This window comes from Chiloscyllium plagiosum, unplaced genomic scaffold (assembly GCF_037043375.1).
Source record: "Chiloscyllium plagiosum isolate Xiang-an unplaced genomic scaffold, Cpla_swu_hap1 HiC_scaffold_26, whole genome shotgun sequence".
NCBI lineage: Eukaryota > Metazoa > Chordata > Chondrichthyes > Orectolobiformes > Hemiscylliidae > Chiloscyllium > Chiloscyllium plagiosum.
Window position 1 is genome coordinate 25336681 of NW_028270164.1, and position 12398 is coordinate 25349078.

The 12398-nt window shown below is 39.6% G+C and overlaps 1 protein-coding gene across 4 annotated transcripts in view; it reads left to right on the plus strand.

Annotated features, from left to right (window-relative positions):
• LOC122562939 (cadherin EGF LAG seven-pass G-type receptor 2-like) overlaps positions 1-12398 on the plus strand; it is a 328596-nt gene that overhangs the window by 107558 nt on the left and 208640 nt on the right. The window lies entirely within an intron of this gene.

The following is a 12398-nucleotide window of genomic DNA, read 5'->3' on the forward strand; positions in this document are numbered from 1 at the left end:
ATGGCAATGCCTTGGCCAATCAGAGTTGACTTGTCAGTCAGTCAGCACCTTTTACTTCCATAGTATAAATTGCAGTGATCATTAGAATTCTGGCATTCTTACATTTGTCCTGTTAAGTGCATGGTGAAAGTTTCGGTGACATATCTCTTTATTCAGTAGTATACAATTTTAAGTATAATATTTTAATAAAGAATCTTCTTCAATATTTATCTTATAGTCATCCCATGCCTATTTTCCTGACATCCATCAATACTAGAACAACATATTAGTGCAACGAAGAAATATAGTGAAAGTGATATGTCACAGATATGAAACATTTGGAGGAATGTTGTGCCCTCCCCCATGGTGTACTTGGGGATGGGAGTAAGAACATGAGAGGAAGAGTAGGCTATTTGGTCTGAAAAGCCTGCCTTCGAGTCAACAGCATCAGCCTCTGTCCTTTTAAACTGTAATGAATAAAGGCCTAACCAGTTTAACCATTCTTGATGAGTAAATAAGATGTGGGTGGGGAGTCCCATTGCTTTCTTGCCTCCGCATTCAATAAGCTTCCTGTCCTACTGCCAATCAGGAGTCCTTAGTTTGACAATAAGCTGCTGGAGGTCTGGCAGCTCTAGTTAAATGAGACTTTTGCCACTGGAGCCCTCCATACTGAGGAAGGCCCAATGTTGCACTGTCAAATGCTTGACTGACATTTGATGTGGCGGCACTTCTGGAAAATTGTTCTCTACCTGACAGCTGAGACTGCTGTTCCCTCCATAAAACTGCATCCATTAATGCTGTTACTCTCTGAGATGGTCACATGAGGTGCTGCCTGACCTGTTGGGTATCATCTGCATTTTCAATTTTTATTCTGGATTTTCAGAATCTGCAGTATTTTGTGTTTGAAACTGAGTAAGATTTTCACCAGTTTAAAATCAATTATTTACTTAAGGTTTTTTAAAAAAACATTGGCTCGTTAGCCATTAGTTGTGTTTAGCGTTATTAGAAATGCTGTTTGATTCTACGTTTTTCTTTTTAATCCTCATTTTAAAAGCAAATATCAGAAATATGATAATAGAAAGCGAGTTTAACTTCCTTTTTCCCTCACACTATGTTAACATATGATCTATTTAGATCAACAACTGACTTTTAAATTACTAAAGCTGTAAAGGAATAAAAGGCAATGACAGTGATCAGTTGAGTGATGTTCATGTAGAATATTAACTCACTGTCTTACTCACTGTCAGAGCAGGCTCAGGGGGTAGGGAGAATGTAATTTTACAAAACGTCTAGTGTTTTCTATTTCTTAACGTTTTATTATTATGGGCTGTTTATATATATATATATATATAATTTTAAATTTGTAAGCTTTTTTCCAATTAATTTACCAAGCGTCTTATTCCACTGCAAAAAATCAGCCAAATAAGCCCATGCTTATGTTTTTCCCTTTATCCCATTAATATTCCACCATTTTCCCAGGGTAGAACGAGAGGACATGGGTTTAAAACAAAAACGGGTAAGTTTAAAGGAGATGTGAGAGCCAGGTTTTTTACACAGAGGGTGGTAAGTGCCTGGAATGTGCTGCAAGAGGAGGTGGTGAAGATGAATACAAGGTAGTGAATAGAGGCAAATGCACTGTGCAGAGACAAAAGATTTTTAATTTAGAAAGGCATCATGTGTCCAGCATAGTCTTGATGGGCTGAAGGGCCTGTTCCTGTGCTATACTGTTCTTTGTTCTTTGCTCTCATTCTTATACTATCCCAAGGACTCCTTATTGGATTGTATTCCACAAGCTTTAGTTGTCATCCACTACCTCACCTGAGTGGTCATTCTTTAGTGGAAAATTAGACATGAATTTTTTGATAAGTCATGGAAACTCCACTCCTTATGCAATAATGAGAGGGTTTCCCTAGCTAAAAGGCTTGCTTCATCTTCAGCCCCTATTTTTGCTGGAAAATCTCAGCAGATCTGGTAGCATCTGTGGAGAGAAATCAGAGTTATCATTTCAGGTGTGTTGACGCTTCCTCAGAACAGCCAGACCTGCTGAGCTTTTCCAGCAATTTCTGTTTTTGTTTAACATTTTGTGTGCAGTGACCCTTCTTCAGAACTGATCGTAGTTAGGAAAAAGTTGGCTTTTATGCAGAAGTTAGAGTGGCGAGAAGAGATAAGGAGTAAATGATAGATGGAAATAGAGCCCAAAGAGAGTTGGCCAGACAAAGGAGTGGATAATGTTCAACCTAGGAGAATGAATAGCTGCTCATGGGAACTATTAGTGGCCAACAATGGGGTGTGTGTAATAGCAGACCATGTGTGAACAAGGCCTGGTGTGTGAGGGATGGAGGAGAGTGTGGGGAAGATGCTCAAGCCCTAAAATTGTTGAACTCCATATTGAGTCCAGAAGGCTGTAGAGTTCCAAGTGAAAAATGAGGTGCTGTTCTTCCAGCTTGTACTACACTTTTGCTGGAGCACTGCAGCAAGTCTGAGACAGATGTTGGACGTGGAACACAGTGCTGTGTTGAAGTGGAAGGCAAAGGGAAGCTCAAGAGTTTTTTTGCAGACAGATGTAGGTGTTTTGTGAAGGGGTCATTTAGTGTGATTTATGTTTCCCCAGTGTAGAGGAGGCCACATTGTGAGCAGTGAGTGCAATAGACTAGATTGAATGAAGGATGGGTAAGGCACTGAATCATCTGGAAGGTGTGTTTGGGCCCTTGGATACTGAGGAGTGAGGAAGGAAGTGAGCAGGTCTTACACCTTCTGGGGTTGCAGGTGAAGGTGGAGCTGTCAAGTTTTGAAGTTATTTAAATCCCCCATCTTTAACTTTTGAAATGAAATAGAAAGAGCCTGCTGTTAAGAAGAAAACTCAGTAATACAATTGTAATATTTATTTTTTGACAGAAGCCAGAAAGCTAACATTATAGCATCATTATTGTTAACTCTCACAACTTATTGGTATCACACTGGTGGTGGTGTAGAATTCTGTAAACTCTGGAATACTTCCTCCAGATTGAAAAGTTGCAAATGTAGCCACACTTATTACAAAGAAGGGAATGCGAAAACTAGGAACTACAGATCTATTAGCCTCATGTCAGTAATAAGGATCTATACTAGAGAATGTGACAACAGGACGCTTCGATAATAATGGTAAGGTGGAGCAGAGGCAATATGAATTTATAGAACAGAAATCACAGTTGATAAACCTTGGGAGTTTGAAGGTGTAAGTCACAGAATAGATAAGAGAAAGCTTGTAGATATGCTCTACTTAGATTTTCAGAAGGTTTTTGTGAGATCCCATACAAGACGTTGGTATCCTGTTATTAAATTGAGAACACAAGGGTTTGGGGGAGTCTGCTGAGAACAGGTTAACAGACAGAAAACAGAGTAGGACAAAATGGGTCATTTTCCAGTTGCTCAGTTATGACTGTTGATTGCTGCAAAGATCAGTGTTTGGGGACCTCCATTATGTGTAGTCCATATTAGATTTTGGTTATGAGGATTAAATGTAATGTGTCCAGTTTTGAAGTTGTGACAAACCTCAATGGAAATGTGAGCTATGAAGAAAATGCACAAAGTCTTCAGTATTATATAGAGATGCCAAGTGAGCGGGCACGAAATTGGCACAGGGATACAATGCGGACAAATATGGTTATTCACCTTGGCACAAAAAGCAGAAATGCAGGGTAACTATTATGTACCCTCACTGCCAGGATAACTCACCTAATTGTCCATAAATCAGCTCCTCAGGGCTGACAGGTGAGCAAGGGCAGGTATCTCGATCTCTCACACGTCTGGATACTGATGACCCAGGTTGCTAGAAGCTGCTGATTATCAGAGGTCTCAACAGGCAGACTGGGGCAATGGGTGGTGCTGGTGGCATCCAGCAATGAGACGTGTGTCTTGGGTAAAGGGGGTTGGCATTGGAGTTGAGGGCAGCCTTCATTGATCAATCCTTTGCTCCAATCTATGCTTCTGGTTGCCTCCAGATATGAACAATTGGAGCCACCCCCACCCACACATACACTGGAACATAGGATGCCCCTTTGACACGAAGGTCACATGTTGACGTAGTGAGTGGGTGGTGGATGACAGTAGTAGGGTGCCTAATTCTTTTTTTTTTCACACATGCGACTTAGCCCAGAGCACTAATTATGTGCCTATTAAATAGCTTGCCCGAGCACTTCCCAGACCTTAAAGCTGCCTCCAACTTGTTTACTGGGCCAGCTGGTTCGACTGCAGAATCCACTTGACCACTGGGATGAAAATGGGGACATTTGGAGCTGCTTTCCCCACGGTAGGTGTGTCAAACTGGAAGACTTACCAACTTTGCACACCTGCCTCATGAGCAAAGATCTGGGTGAAAGTGAGTATGGATGGGCTATTTCAATGTGAATGGTGTTCCGACCAAAACCAATTTTGCAACCAAACTAACACCCATGGCTTCCAGCAGAGGGCTAGGATCAGGAATAAAATCCTGCGGAATTTATTATTATTTCTTCCCCAGCCTCTGAGGTCTATTGCAGAACTCCTGTTACCACCTCAGCTCAGACAAGCTAACTCAGTTTACAGTTTTGGAATTTTCTAGCCTGTAAATGTTCAGCATTTGAGCATAAGACCTTTTGGATTCTCAAATGGATTAGCTTCAGTGCAAGTGGACCAATAACATTCTGTAAACTCACTTTATGTATTGCATAGAAGAGGGTGATGAATGAAAAAGTTGACATTTGGGTAAATGTTCAAATTTGTCTGCTTAATATTGTGGCATGGTGGCTCAGTGGTTAGCACTACTGCCTTACAGCACCAGGGACCCGTGTTTGATTCCAGCCTCAGGTGACTGTGTGGAGCTTTCACATTCTCCCCACGTATGCGTGTGTTTCCTCCGGATGCTCTGGTTTCCTCCCACAGTCCAAAGATGTGTAGGTTAGGTAAGTTGGCCATGCTAAATTGTCGATGGTGTTCAGGGATGTGTAGGTTAGATGCATTAGTCAGGGGTAATGTAGAGTAATTAAGTAGGGGAATGGGTCTGGGTGTGTTACTGTTCAGAGGGTCGGTGTAGGCTTGATGGGCCAAATGGCCTGTTTCCACACTGTAGAGATTCTATGATTCTATAAAATATTGATGGTATATTAGACTATTAAAGGATTGTTTCCTCATTTAGCTAATGTTGGTGGGATAATTTTAAGCTTCCTATGAAGTGGCTGATCTCAATCCGATTTCATTTGATCTTTGATCCATTGCAAAACTGCAATAATAAGATTGCAAATAGAGGCAACAGGGTTTATACAGAGAGAGAGAATTAACATGAGAGTAAGTGGATTTTTCACAGAAGGCTTGTATTCCTTCACCATTTCTCTTCCCTTTATACTTCTGATGAGTCTGCCATAAATATTCTCTTGGCTTAAATATCATCAGTCAATCCTGTAAGAACATCTATGTCTCTGATAGATTATAGATACTATTTAATGGGCATATAACAGTAAGATACTTGTGAATTGGGTACCTCTGATCCTGTGTAGGCTCCAACATAATTTCTCTTATTATTAGGAATGTGCACTGAAGAGCACCTGGGTAAAGTGAGAACAATTCCAAACTTTCAACTGGTTTATTTTGCATTTAAAATGTGAATGAACCTTTTCATAGCATGACTTCTTCTCATCACTCAGTGCAACATCCAAGTTTTATCGATTGTGATAACTTTGTTCTTTGAGATAGGGCCACTTTGCACTGCTAGGCAGAATTGCACTTATGAAAGTAAGTCACGCTGTTACTTTGATGATTCTGGAATGTGCAAAAGATCCCTCAGTATTTCAAAACTGACACCAAAAAAAAATTTAACGCATTTCTCAATCAAGGGCCAAATATAATTCTTCAGCAAGTTCTTTTTAGTTCTTCTTTCAATGGCTCCAGGGATATTGCTAATAGACCAGAAATGTCTAATGGAACTTTGAGAATCTATCCTTTGTAACCTGATCATGGCTTTGTGAGAAACATTGTATATTTTAAACATAAAACTTCCAGGTTAAGTTGATAAAATCTTGAAGTATCAGAGTGCTGGGGTACTTTATGGTTTTTATTTTAAAAATCTCAGTCCTTAATTTCCTGCTGTAGTTTTACCTTGGACAAAGATCCATTTGCCAAACAGACATAGCAGATATAATGTATTGGGTAATTGTTAGTTCAGCTAATTGTGAAGAGAAATGCAACATTTTTGTTGATTGCCATTTCTCATTCGGTACATTAGATTGTGTGGAACAGCAGTACAGCAATAATGACACTTACCATGGACACTTTCCAAGAATATGTTGTCATTTTATTTGATATCAGGCTTTCATTTTAATTTTCGACTTCAATTTGCAATAATGGCTTCAAACAACTTCTTGTCATGTTTAAGTTATGTGAACTCTGAAAGCTGCAAGAAGAAGCTTGTTTTAATTCCCTCAAACTATGTCTGCAAAAAAATTGAGAAACTCGATATTTAAGTATATTATTTTGCTTAACACATGTCCATACATATAACTCAACATTCTGCTGTGTGGGATAATAAACATAAAATTGCATGCATAATACTTCAGATGCTGGAAGCTTGAAATAAAAACTGAATATGTTGGAAATCCGTGCATATAATGCAGTATCTGTAGAGGGAGAAAGTTAAGGGTAACATCAGAACAAAGGGTCTTAGACCAAAAGTATTAACACAACCTTTCTCCCATCACACTTACTACGGCCTACTGAGTATTCACAAGAAGATTTTAAAAATGTGTTAACATTTTTAGCTTGTGTGTCACCCGTGTAATTTTAAGGCATAAATTTAGATATTTCCAATCTGTGTAATTATCATGAGAAGCTCTCCGTTTAAAATTTAAAATAGGCTATTGCCAATGTTAAAACAATGAAGTAAGCATTTGAGGCTACAGTATACATTTATTTCTATCTAAATTTTTAGAATTTTTGAAAGGATAGCACTTCGTTCATATTCCTTTGCCTCGTTCTTCCCACCGAAATCAATCTTTTCACATTGTCAGTGTTAAATTTCATCTGTCATATCTTTGCCCATTTCATGAGTTCTGCATGTCCTCCCGAAGTCTGTTACTATCCCCCTCATTGTTTACTACATTTCTGGGTTTTAGGTAATCCATCACCTTTGAAATTGGGTCCTATATACCTGAGCCCAGGACAGCAATTTGTATCAAAAAGAGCAATGGCTCCAACACCGCCCTTCATTGGACACCATTGAACACTTCCTACCAATGTGAAGTAATGATTCCAAATAAACCTGTCAGACTATAACCTGTTGTTTTGTGATTTTTAACATTGTACCAATGTGAAAACACCCTTTAATTTTGTTTTCTGTCTCTCAGCCAATGTTCTTAAGACTATACACATGAAATACATAGCATCAACCACAGTATCCTCATCAAACGTCTCTATTAATTCATCAAAGTACTCTGAGAATTTGGTCAAACACAAATTGTTTTTAATAAACTGATGCTCACTTCTGTTTATTAACTCACATTTTCCAAGTTGAGCAATGGACGCTGGACTTCAAGGTGTTTGACATGGTAGACTGGTTAGCAAAGTCCTATCGCTTGGAATCCAGGGAGAGCTAGCCAATTGGATACAAAACTGGCTTGAAGATAGAAGTCAGAGGGTGATGGTGGAGGGTTGGTTTTCAGACTGGAGGCCTGTGACCACCGGTGTGGCTCAAGGATCGCTGCTAGATCCAGTGCTTTTTGTCACCCAAATCATATAAATGATTTGGATGTGAACATGGGAGGTATGCTTAATAAGTTTGCAAGTGGCAACAGATGGTGTCGTGGACAGTGAAGAAGATTATCTCACGATACAATGGGGCCTTGGATCAAATGAACCGATGGGCCGAGGAGTGGCAGATGGAATTTAATTTAGATAAATGTGAGGTGTTGCATTTTGGTAAGGCAAATCAGGGCAGGACTTACACACTTAATTGTAAGGTCCTTGGGAGTATTGCTGAATAAAGAGACGAATGTGGAGTTGCAGATAGACAGAGGAGTGAAGAAGGCATTTGGTACAGTTGCCTTTATTGGTCAGTGCATTGAACATAGGAGTTGGGATGTCATGTTGTGGCTATATTGGATTTTGGTCAAATCACTTTTGGAATACTGCAATCAATTCTGATCTTCCTGCTGTAGGAAATATGTTGTTAAACTTGAGAGGGTTCAGAAAAGATTTGCTCGGATGTTGCCGGGATTGGAGAGTTTGAACTATAGGGAGAGGCTGAATAGTTTGGGGCTATTTTCCCTGGAGAATCGGAGGCTGAAGGATAGAAGTGTATAAAATTATGAGGGGCATGAATAGGGTGAATAGGTAAGGTCTTTTTCAAAGGGTAGGGGAGTCCAAAACTAGAAGGCATAGGTTTAAGTTGAGAGGGAAAAGATTTAAAAGGGACCTAAGAGCAACTTCTTCATGAAGAGGGTGGCGCGTGTATAGAATAAATTGCCAGAGGAAATAGTAAAGGCTGGTACAATTACAACATTTAAAAAGCAATGGATGGGTACTTGAATAAGAAAGGGTTAGCAGGAATTAAAAACCAAAAGAACTGTGGATGCTGGAAATCAGAAACAAAAACACAAATTGCTGGAAAAGCTCAGCAGATCTGGCAGCATCTATGATCAGAAATAATGTTTTGGGTTGAGTGACCCTTCCTCAGTACAGGGGTTTAAGGGATATGGGCCAAATGTTGGCAAGTGGGACTACATTTAATTTAGATATCGAGTCAACGTGAATGAGTTGGACCGATGAGTCTGTTTCCATGCTGTACAGCTCTATGACTCTAATGTATTTTTTGCTGCAGGTGCTTTCCACTTTAATCATTCTTGCCATTCGCAACTTTCTCACTGCTATTAAGCTTCTCTGAAATATCCTCTTACTGTTCCTCCTAATTTGACACCTTTGTGCTTTGCTCCCTACACATTACATTGAAGCAAGCACTCACTGCATGTACTCTAATTCATCCTTTGCCAGGTATTCAAACTATCAATTTCTGTAAAATTCTTCTATTTTTCTTAACCCATTCCATCTCTTAAAACTCGAGCTTGACATTTTGTAAGTGCTGCTTTTTGTATTCATTGTCCTTTGCCATTTTCCTTACACTTGGCAGTACTAGTTAAAACAGACCATAACCGTTTCATGTCAGTTTCTCAATTATAAAGAAGCCAACTATGTTTGGCTATGAACACTGCTCCAGTTCTTGTGCAATGCTGCACTCTACTCCACCTCACTTATTTATGAAGATTAAAAGACTCAGCACAGCACCCAGGAAGTCAGGAACTGTAGCAATCCAGCATTGTGCATAATAATTGCTTCACATGACACTAGTCCCTGCCTTGCTTCTAGAAGAGAACTGGAGGACATACATTGTTAAACACCTGTGGATAATTTGTCTCTGAATTCCAGTGTTTAAAATTTAGAAATGAGTGAAAGTGTGTAATGATATTTGGTGAATCAATAATGACTGTCAAAAGAGAGCACTGTCAAAAGTGAGGGAGTAAAACAAATAAGTCTTAGGGTAGGACATGTTAAGATTGTAAACTGTGGAATTTTATTATCTAGGAACCATTTTAACTTTTTATAACTTGAACTACATGCTGGTAATTGTGATCAAATTACACAAAGAACTGAAAGCATGATCAGGTTACAACTCCCAGTGTGCACTGCTGATCTTCCAACCAATTGAAGAAGAATACAGGGTGAATTTAATCATGTTTCCATGGTAACAGTTAAAGACCCTGGTTAACATCAGTGTTTTTCTTGTTTCTTTAATAGATGATAAAACGGATTGTTTGTTTGAATTTTCAACTTTCTATGTCTAAGTAGTTGCATAGTAAGCATCAGACACTTTTTAGTTGAGTTTCATGGTCATTCCAATCGCAGAGTAATTATGTCTTTGAACCATCCATGCCCAAAAATGCTGCTTTGTGCCCATTGGTTTAGTGAATTTTGTGACAGAATTGTGCGCTGAAATAGCAAAATACTGCTTTGATTCTTTGGCCAGCTGGTCTGTTTTGTAGGTTAGATGGGAGTTGCACATTGGGACCTGCAGAATCATCAACCAAGCAGACTCCACATGAAGATTCCGCTGGACACATCCCCAATGACTGAAACCCTTGAAAGTAACCACTTAAATATGAACATTTTAAGGGTTCTGATGCAATTAAGTGGCTACTTACCCTGACACCTTAACCTACCTGCAGAGCTGGTTTGGATCATTATTGCCACTCAGCACCAACAAACATGTATTTCTGTAATAGCAATCCAGAGTGAGACACCTTATTTAATATTTCACCTTTGTGATTCGGGCTCAGTAACACCATTTGTTGTCTGCCTGTCACCATCTGCTGACATTAAGTATAATTGAATAACATATCAGGAATTTATTTGCATATTTACATTTATGTAATTTATATCACCTCGTGTCTGCGTGGGTTTCCTCCGGGTGCTCCGGTTTCCTCCCACAGTCCAAAAATGTGCAGGTTAGGTGAATTGGCCATAGTAATTTGCCCATAGTGTTAGGTAGATGTAGGGGAAATGTAGGGGAATGGGTCTGGGTGGGTGCGCTTTGGCGGGTCGGTGTGGACTTGTTGGGCCGAAAGACCTGTTTCCACACTGTAAGTAATCTAATCTATCTAATTTTATCTATCTAATTTATATGCATATTCAATGAATACATTGTTTACTGCTATAGATAGCAGAAATATGACTTTCCGGAAACCTGTGGTTTGACCTGTGGATCCTTTTGAAGTCTTGCCTCTTCTGCGTATAATGGAAATATTTCAAAATTCTGATTAAAAGGAGCAAGAAAGACATTGTACCAAGGAGAAGGTCAGGCTTGTTTGATTCTCTAAAGTGAACAACAGTGTTTCCTTTCCAATTACTCAAAATTAAGTTTAGCACTTACCTTACACAGACCTTTATTCTTGTAGACTGGGTCTGTCTGACTTGGCTCTTAAACATCCATCAAGGTCTGAATGACATACACTCGGTTCTGCTATAACACGGTAGTTCCATTCTCATGCAGCCCCATGTTATAAGAAATCATGTAATAGCAGCGCAATTTAAGCTAATGGGGCTGGAATCGCACCATAACCAATGCACTCCTTTAAAGTTCACCAATTTGTCAATTGTGTTATAGTGAATTTCCATTAAAAAAAACATGCGTTATAACAGAACAACCTGTGATAATTGAGGCTTTTACCTGCGTCAGACAGACACCTTAAAGTAGGGTATAAGGGTCTCTCTGGTCATGATAGTAGAGTCCCTATGTCTGGATGAGGAAGCCAACTACAAGTGTCTTCTGCCCCAGAGATTTGTAATCTCTATACAGCTCAATTAGAACATACATTAAAATAAGCAGCAGAATTCAACAAAGATGAGGCATTATGTTATTAGAAATTATTTTAACTGTGCGGCTGCAGGCTGAGTTTTAAATCATCCCCTTTCAAATAATGATTACAGTTGTTAAAAAAAGGTCAGAAATCCCTTTCTGAAATAAAGCAAATTGCCTCACATACATCTCAAGGTAGGTTGCTGGAAGGAATGCAGTGTGCAGTTTTAGCCTGGTATGGTAGTGCAGATTTACCCTTTACAGACCATATCTTTTTTTGTTTCCCCTGGTGTCACTGTTTTAGATTGATTGTGTCATTAAGGAATGATGACTGCAGGGAAAGGTACTTTGGCAGTAGCTATGCCTGTGTTGGTTTCCACAAAGTGCTCTGGTTTCCTCCCTCAGTCCAAAAATGCGCAGGCTAGGTGGATTGGCCATGCAGAATTGCCCCACAGTGTCAGGGATGTGCAGATTGGCTGAATTAGCCCTGGGAAACGCCGAGTTATGGGGATAGGATGGGGGCACTGGGTCTGGGTGGGATACTCTTTTGAGGATTGGCACAGACTTGATGGGCCGAATGGCCTCTTTGGAGAATGTGGATTTGAGACTGGCAACTGTCTACCACTCACACAAGTTTTCTACAATCTTGATTAATCTGCTGAGTTGGATTAAACATGTTCTTCAGGTCTGATAATAGAATACTGTGTTCCCCATTGTAGAAACACAGAGTGAGATATGAGAGGGCAATTGAAGTCAAGCCAGTCTTAACTTTGGAGATGTAACAAAGATGATGCTGTACAGCAAAACAAGTATTAAGTTAGGACAGGTTAGGTAGACTTGACTGCAAATAAAATAAGTTGAAGAAGTGTTAAGTTATATTTTAATTGCCATAATGAGAGATTTTCTCAATCGGTACACCAAGGGCAAGTATAGCTGGGGGCTACACCTATTCACTCCCCACCCCTCAATCAGTGAATCTTCCATCCTTTAACACAGGAAATCGTGAGTCAGTGATGCCTAATTACCCTTTGTGTGCACATGGTGATGGTTACTTTATTCCCTTTTA